Consider the following 9,226-nt stretch of genomic DNA (forward strand, 5'->3'; position numbering starts at 1 on the left):
TGGAGCTGTGGCGCTGCAGCAGGAAGTCTGTGCTCGGCCAGATCTGCCATGGGCAGGTGCTACTGTATAATCAGAGACCCAGAGCCTGGGCCTGCTACCAATAAACAAGCATATGGGTGCAGCACTCTGTGGAAGACTACGTGCTTCCAACTGTAGATGAACCATAACAATGGTGCTGTTCTCTGGTTTAATGATATATCGTAAAGACACAGTCCTGACAGCTTCTGTGAGGCCAGTGCAGTGGCACAGACTTGCTTTAATAATAGTCCAGTGTTCAAATTACGTGGCAACACTTAGCAGGTAGGAAAAAAAGAGTATGCAGTTTCAAATATACAGTCTTAGGTTTATACAAAACACTGAAGTGATGCTTTTGTCGTAAAAGCATGAGACTTTTGTCATAAACTTTGCAAGAGAGTAATTGTTTCAGTGAAAGACACTTCTTCTTATTTGTTTCTTGTGGATCTTTTCTTTTGTAACTCCTGCAAGGAGAAAGTGAGTAGGGAAAAGGAGAAAGTATTACATGTCCCATGAAATAACTCGACTTCTCTTAGGTCCTGAATGCCTTCAACAGCAAGTAGAGAGCAAAATTTATAGACTTCTGTCTAAAAGGTCAGGTACAGAAATTTCTAGTAGAGATTTTGTGTTAGCTCTTCTCACATATTGTTCTCCCCTCTCTTCACCCCACTGTTCTACTTCCATTTGGCAGCAGTGAACAAATGCCCTTCGTACAGAGGTGCTGGCAGTGGCAAGGGTGAGTGGGCCAGGGGGCAGGGTGTAGGGAATGGGTCTTGGCTACAAGGAGAGAACGCTCTCATTCTGCAGTACGCCTTCTTGCTTTGCAGTTAGTCACTAATGTCTTGGAAAAGTGAAGTTTCGTTGTCTGGGTTGTTCCCCTTCCATCTATGCCCATCTGCCACAGGTTCTGCTCTTGAAAGCAGCCTGCTCACCACTCACCTGGGTCTATGGGTGAGGGGGAATTTCAGCTACTACAGACTTCCTCCCCTGTACACTGGTAAAACCAGAGACCGCTCACAAGTTCCTCTCATTCCCCAGCCTCAGGAACTCAACAAGCAAACCATATTAGCAATGGGATAACATCAAGAACATGATAGGAGATTAACTCTTTAAGCCCCAAACTGAATTTCATCAGCATGAGGTGATACATAAGCATTTCATTCTTATTTTATTCTTGTCATGAATTCTTAATTATAACCTAGGAATAAGCAAGCTATTTAACAGTCCAGTTCTGTCTCTGAGATGATTCTCAAGTCTCCCCCTGGATACCAGCCTGGAAGTGAGCAAACCATCTGGGGGGAAGGGAGAGAAGTAAAGTATAGCTCGGATGATAAAACTCAGTGCAAACAGGGGAGACAGGAGTGAACAATAGCACACACAAATCTTACAGTGAGTAATTGAATAATAGGTGATAAAAGCAACTGTGGAAATTGTGTGTCTATTAAAAAGGCTATTCAGAACAAAGAAGATATGCTATCTGATTCATGGCGTTCTGAAAGATAGCTTAAGCAGCTTCTGAAAGGTTTAAAAACTTAATGTTTTACACAGAGAGGCTTCGATTAAAGTGGAATGCAACTATATTTCGTAGGCTGGAGGATATTTCTGCACTGTCTCTTAGCACAGGAAATTACCTAATAAGGATATATATTTTGCACTAGCCTTACTGCACTCGGGGAATGCTAGTTTGTAACATTATCAACCAGGTTTAAACATACAGTAATTATAACCATAGCAAGGTTATCAATATAAATAATGAAATTGATTCTCTGTATGATGAATTAGAACTAAATAATATGCCATAAAGTTTCAGGACCAGCAGAAAGTCTAGCAGTTGAATATGCTTCTTAGGAAGGAGAGTATCTCCATAAATGGAAACGCTAAAAGTGAAATAAAATGCTTGTTTAATCTATCATATTTGTATAGGAATATCACTAAAAACAATCTTGCTAAAATTCAACATAGATGAGTTTCTCACTATTGCATATAACTGGTGTCTTATTCTTGTTTGTAATCACAGAATCTTCTCACTCCCAGAACAAGGCCTACTAGAGACAACACCTTTGCCCCAGATCCTTGCAGTTACATTATTAGATGACTTACATGCAGAAAACAAGTGAAGTCACAAAAAAGTTGTGTAGTAGATAACTGATTTCCAGAGGTATATGATGTGAACTGCTACTCACAGAATGTATTCTGATGTTCAAAAAAGCTTTTGAAGTAAGGTAGGGATCCTTCTCCATGATAGAAAATTGGAGAACTAAAGAAAAGCCTGCTGAGTTGAAAGATTAGGTTTCTGAAAGATTGTTTCTGGAAACATTTAACATTAATATTTTCCCTCTAAACATCACCTCCCTGTGTGCAGCTTTTTGCACCATCTCTTCCCCTACCTCTAGCCATTTATTCTTCGCACTATTTCTAACCACAAACTACCAAAGTAAAAGGGTTTCAACTAGCAGCCACATCACAGAGAGGTCCCGTTACCTCAAACCTTGTTTGGTGCTTAGAAGGTAATTTTTCTCCCTACTAAAACCACAGATGTCACTCATTCTGAAGTCTTTTAATCAGAAACAGGTGTTTACACAGATTCTACTACTAAGTCTTCTTGTAATAGTAAGACAAGACCTCTAAGCAAGGGATTCCCTTGTATGTTCCACATTCTTTTCAGAGCTATGTTTTCCATCAGACTTGTTTTTATCTGGACATGATATGGCTAGTGGGTCTTGTATATCATCCTTTAACGCTGAATATCCATTCAGATGACATGGATGTCTCATGGATCTCATGCAACCTCTAGGGTCTGGAGTTCTAGAGGACAGCCCTCTGTATATAACTGTTCGTTACATATACTGCTACTGTGTTGAAAATGTGAGTTGAAATATCTTTGTTGCATATATCGATAATGAGAGAGCAGGAGCCAGAAAATGGCTGCTGCAAATTACTGTCTGAAAAGAATTTGTTACCACTTTTTCTCATGGGGACCTGCACCTCAGCATCCTTAACAGTCTGAATATAGACTCCACTTAAATATATGCTCCCATTTGCACTGTGTTAGATTATCACTCACTGATGTTCCCTTGTGATACCAGCAGGTTTATTACCGTGGCTGTATTTGAACAAAGACTTTTCCTCACTATGTGGATATCCCTTCCCAGAGCTGATGCAATTCCTACTTGCAAAAAAGTGCTTTTGACGCTTCAGCTTTCATGAGTTTCTGAGTTTTATGTAACAGCATCTGTACAAGGGCTTTTGTTGGTGGGAAACGTCATAAAATGTCATTAAAATATCAGTCTTAACTAACTTCTCTATATCAACAAAGGTTTTCAAGCATAGACTAGTCTAAATCCATATCAGAATGAAGATAAGGATTTTCACTGGGAGAAAGAGAAGTAGTTTGAATCAGTATTAATGCAGAAAGCTTCATGGATATTCTAAGAATGATTATGATATGCAATCACTTACAGAACTTAAAAGCATTTATTCTTCCATTTGATTAGTGACTTTTAAAATCTCCATAAAACAGAATTCAGCAAAGAAAATCTCCCTTTGGCAATTTATGCAGCTTCAAGATCTGTTTCCATCTCAGCTGCATTTTGTTGTTCACTGTATTTGGGAAAACTTGTTTGGGTTTTAAGGCATTTTCAAATAACTGGAAGATGTTATGTCAGTTTTTTATGATCTTCTGCATTCTGCAGGCAATAGGATTTTCAATATGCATATTGCTGCTCTTTTATTGTCATCCAATCTCTCAAAACAAAACCTCTGTAATATTTCAAGCAATTAACATGGGAGAGTGCTTTAATACCATTCTACTCTTGAAGTCTATGTCTAGTGTACATACTACCTACAGTCAGTAGCACCAGTGAGATGGAGGCATTATTGTCTAAAATCCCTTCAAAGAGAACCTACAGTCCCACAGAGGTTCTCTCTCCCTTCCTCCGCCCCCGCAATATATTTTAATAGTAAAAATTAAGCCATAAGGTTAAGATGCATCTGTGATATGGATCAATAAGAGCATATTTGTAGAGAAAAATACTTGTTACTGATGGAGGAAATACACCCTGTATTTACTCTGACAGGGTATCACTTCAGACTGATCCTAGTCTGATGCCATGGACTGACTTCCCATTTGCAGCTGCAGACCTGAGCCATATCTTCAGTTTCATCTGAAAACAATCTAGTTTGGGCGTTCTAATACAGTTGTGTGATGTAAAATGTAGTAAGTGAAGAGGATCAGGAGATCAATTTTAGAAGTGGTCTTGTGATCTGAACTAAATTGCTGTTGTACATCCACCATTAGAGAGGATTCTTTTCCTGAGCCTGCAGTGACCTTTGTCAACCTGTGTCAGAAACATCTTTGCCATATGGCGTTTGGAGATCTTTCTTGGGAGTTCAGCTGTATCTAGGAAGGAGTCTTGTTCTCCTAATGTAAATAATACTTTCCAGACCTGCATCTTATTAGGATTATTTCTCTTAGTAATCTCTCAGAATTCTAAACAGAAAAACACTAATCACAGATAAACATGTGTTTAGGTAGCCAGTGGGCTACATAAACTGTGCTTCTTGCTCTCTGACACGACTTTCACAAGGGCTTTGCTCCTGGAGTGGAATGCATAGACAAAGTAACTAAAGTACTAGAAGCCAGAGCTCTTTGTACATCCTCACATAGACATTTGGCTGCACAAGAGGTGAAGCACCTATGCAAGCCTTAGGTCACAGCTTTTTGTCTACAGCTAGGACAGGTGTGTATGACACACTCAGTAGTATATTATTTATAGAAACTTTTTCTTACAGAACTAATTAGAAAAATTGTGTTTGAATTAATTACATTTCAGCCTTTTGTAACAGACCATTTTCACACAATCACATGCAGTTAGATTATTCAGTTTTTGTTTTTGCTTTCTTGTCTGTGGTTTTTTTCAGGTGCCTTGAAATCTGCAGGGTTTGGTAAAAATCTACAATCTTTCATTAACTTTGTGAGAGCAAAAATTAACAGTCTAGAGGTAACTAGCTTGGCCTTAAGCTATACCCTTCTTTAGAAGCAAAGTTTGCTTACTGCTTTGACAAACACCACATCAGTCAGGTAAAGGCTCCAAGCCCATCGAAGGTGTTTGATTGCAGTTGTTTTTCTCCATATTTTTGGTATTGTGTTTTTTGCAAAAAGTTATTCTGCTAACAACCAATGGGCTGATATTTTGTTTCCTCCCTCCTGTTGTTCTCCTGACTGTGGCAACTGGTCTTCTAATTTTGCAATCTTTTTTTTCTAGTGCAAGCAATTTTCTGTACCTACAGTTCAGTAGGTATTGTACTGAACTCTATTTAACTGGTTGTTGTTGTTGTGGCAGAAGTATTACATCAAACATTAAACAATTACATTACAACATTATATCAGACCTGAAAGAAACAAAGACTAGTGAGGAACAGTTGTGTGAAGGGATTTAAAAGGATCTCAAAAATTGGGTTTGATGTGATAATTGAGAGGATATAGTGGAGAAATACAAAAGAGGGCATTTGAACAGTAATCTGATCCCACTCACAGTGAAGAAAGGAGAGAATGAGAAAAGAGAGTTTGAAGCCAGGAACACCAGGGACAAGGAGACTGTCATTGTTCAGGTCATTGGTGGGCAAGGGTTTAAGCAATGAAGGGAAGGTGAAAAATTTTATTCTTACAGGTGTCCTGCAAGAGGAAGCTGCACATCCTTGATAAATCCTGCTTAAGTAGACTGGCATAGTGTCAGAGACAACACCCAAGTGACAGCGAGAACAAGAAGAATAACTTTGCTAAAAGAAGGAGGTACAAGGGAAAGAAAACAGAGGTTTAGTTTTGACCATATTGTATTAGTGGTAGCATTTTAAAGAATGTCACAGAAGAATAAGCTAAGAGGTATATATGTATCTCAGAATATAAGAAAAATGAAATTATCTTCTTGTTTTAGGAAAAGAGAATCATAAATCTGAACAAATTAAATATGTGGAAAGCTAAGGTCTCATGACTAAGATTTCACTGCAGTGACAGTGGGGTGCAGAGGAGCAGAATGATTTGAAGGCCAGGTGCTTGTATAGGGCTGAAAGGGAAAAAGGGAAAGAGGAACTTGGGACACCTTCGTTTGTAGGACTGGATCAATTCACAATAATTACCAGAAGGAGTTAAACATTTTCTGGGTTTAAAGTGAATCAGAATCTGTACACCATGTGCTGGAAATTCCCTAAATGATTTCAGTGGTCATTAAGAAAAGGGAAATGGTTCTTTTCTGAGTAGGAGATGGTAGGAGACAGAGGAGTAGACATCAAAACATAGCCATGGCTGAGTATTTATAACTCAGCTGACTGTCCCCAGATTGCAGGATTCCTGCCAGCTGAGAAGGGGACAGACTTTCCCGAAGGCTTTTTCTGTTGTGGGGAGTCTTGTTAGTAACCACTTTGACCCTCTGTGACTGATAACACAAGGGACTGAGATACTTACAGATATACTAGGAATACTACATGCAGTCCATGTACAGCATGAACAAATACAGGTAAAGGTGCTAATAAAATGTGCTCTACTGATAAACAGAGCTTCAACTCTTCTGCAGTCACCTTATTTCCACTCCCATGCCCCTGGGCTTACTCAGGTTTTTTGTCTCTTCAGTCACAGACCTCACTTATATACAAATCCCTTGAAATTTAAGGTGCTGGTATTGTGTATTTTAAACAGTGACTATATTTAACATAGTTTACAGTTGCAGCATGCTGTTACTGATGTTATAGTTTTCATTTAATTTGGTAATATAGAATTTAAATTCAGTTTAACCAATGAAAGTATTGAGTTTAGACCTATATTTTCCAGTCAGGATTTTGTGACTTTTCAACTCATGGTCTGTAGGCCTCTGCAAGTCCATGAAGCATTTCTGAGGTATCTGAGAAAAATAACAAAAAAGTAACCCTCTTATCAGAGGCTTAAACTCACCACGTAAAATACATGCATGTTTGCACCTCCAAAGAAGAATTTTGGAGATCTGTGATTAAAAATATTTTTTAGCTCTGTGACATAGAGGAACCCTTTGATTTTATCTTCTTTCTATACCTTTTCTTCTGAGAACAGTTTGTTGCCATCCAAGATCTTGCCATCATCCCCCAGTCCCTCAGTCCCTGGCAGGCTGTAAGATTTCTGCTGTGGTTAGAAAAAACATAATGTGTCTGTCCCAAGCTAGCTTCTTCACTAAATCCGTGGCCAAGTTTGCCTTTGGAGGAGCAGGCAGAGTACAAAGATTTCAGGAGTGCTGGTGCTGTTTATCTCACTACCCCAGCAGTGTTTCCTCAGTCCTGCTCCTTCCCCTGCTCCTCCCCATGGTTGCTTCTGCCTGCTTTCCTAGTAATGACTCCTTGGTGCTGCGTCTAAATGAAGGTTTTTCACTGTTTAATTCCGAATCATTCATGTAATCATAACCTTTTTGAGCAGCACTCTGGTTCTGAGGAATTGTAGAACATTCCTCTACATATGAAGATCTCAGTATTGCTTTTTGTTTCACAGGTATTGTTCTGGCCATGACATCACTTTGCATGCTCAGTGCAGGTTACTGTCAACCTAGGATGACCCAGGACTACTGACCACCCTGCCACAGTGTAACCTTCCAGAGGCATCACTCCCATATGCATCATGCAGAAGTTCTTTACTGCTTGTTTAGGGGATTACATTTCTACTTTTAGTTTATGCTACATAACTGCACACATTTAATGGAAAATTCTGCTTTGAACTGAAAATTTTTGAATATACAGAGCTCTTTGAGTGTTTTGGAATTAAAATTATGGTGGTGGGTACAGAATTTAAAGCAGATCACGCCAGCAATTAAACATAAACCCTCAGCAGTAGCTGCTGGACTGAGCTCACCATGTAGTTTCCAAACAAGCTGACAGCAGTAGGAATCGTGGTTTATAAAAAGCTGCCAGCAGTGCTGAGCTGGTGAAGAGAAAGAGGAAGCTACAACGGGAAAGAGAAAAACAGCACAACCAAAGGCAACTTCACTTCTCTGCCTTTACTGTTTTTAAATAGATTTGGCTCTAATTTGCTGCTGAGGGTGCTGTGAAGAATAGCAATAATCTTACAAACTGATCCCCACAATCTTCATCTGTTTCTGAATAACACCTGCAAATCACATCCAAATTCTAGGGGACTTCTCTATGGTTTTGTGCATATGTGTGAGAATTTTTGAATGTGTGTAAGTATGAATATACACCATGTCATTGAAACTATTGCTCAATAGTGTGCCAGTAAATAGAAGTTTACTAGAACAGCTTTTGCCATTTTAGTCCCCCTTTGCACGATATGCTGAACTGTTCTGAGATTGTTTCCTGATATTTCCATCCACTTCAAGCTGTAGATTTAACTTAATTATTCTTCTCATCCTATGAAAAGAGAAAAATTATTTCTCATCCTCAAACCACCAGTATCAGAAAATCATTTAAGACACTATTGACTGCATTGTCTTGTACTGGGTGCTAAGACTATGGGAAAAGGGTCTTGAAGAGCTCAGTTGGGGAGTGGGGCACAGACTGACTACTTTCACTTTGGGAGGGAAGTCTAGCTCATCAGAGGTTCTCTAGCCAGAAGGCAAACCTCCAGTGAGGTTATACCTTGGATCTAATTAGAAGTGCTAAGCTAAGTGATGGTAGATGTGCTGCATCAAAGTGGGAGTGTAAAAGGTAAACTCAGAAAGCTGAGGAATAATGTGAGAAAGGCCGATGATTAAAATTAGTGGCATTAGAGACTCCTTTATTTTGTGTCATTTTGGGATCACATCTTTGATTCAGTGTACTTTAGTGGAGATGGGATTGACTTTTTGTAGAGCTAATCAAAAGACTTCAGGAAGAAGAAAACATTGCAGAGGCCTTAGGGACTCTGCAGGTGAACTGCATTTTGTGTTACACTGTATAGTTAGGTCTCGAAAGAAGGACCTGGCAGAGTCTCTCTGCATGTTCACTGCTCTGAATCTGAACACAAAGAATCAAAATGAAAGCCATACAAAGATGTCATAATCCATTTCAGTAGCTGTGCTAGCCCTAGGGAAAGGGCTGCCTCTGGCATGCCCTAGAAGAATTGAGCATGATCCTTGAGGATGAACAGAGGAAAGAGTCAATCTGCAATCAACTTGTCAGTATGGGTCACAACACTAGACAACTCTTTTAAGTGGGAGGTAAAAGGCACCAACAGAACATGTGACTCCCATGACTGCTAAGC

Source organism: Myiozetetes cayanensis, unplaced genomic scaffold (assembly GCF_022539395.1).
Source record: "Myiozetetes cayanensis isolate MyiCay16 unplaced genomic scaffold, myiCay2020 scf6-25, whole genome shotgun sequence".
NCBI classification, from domain to species: Eukaryota; Metazoa; Chordata; class Aves; order Passeriformes; family Tyrannidae; genus Myiozetetes; species Myiozetetes cayanensis.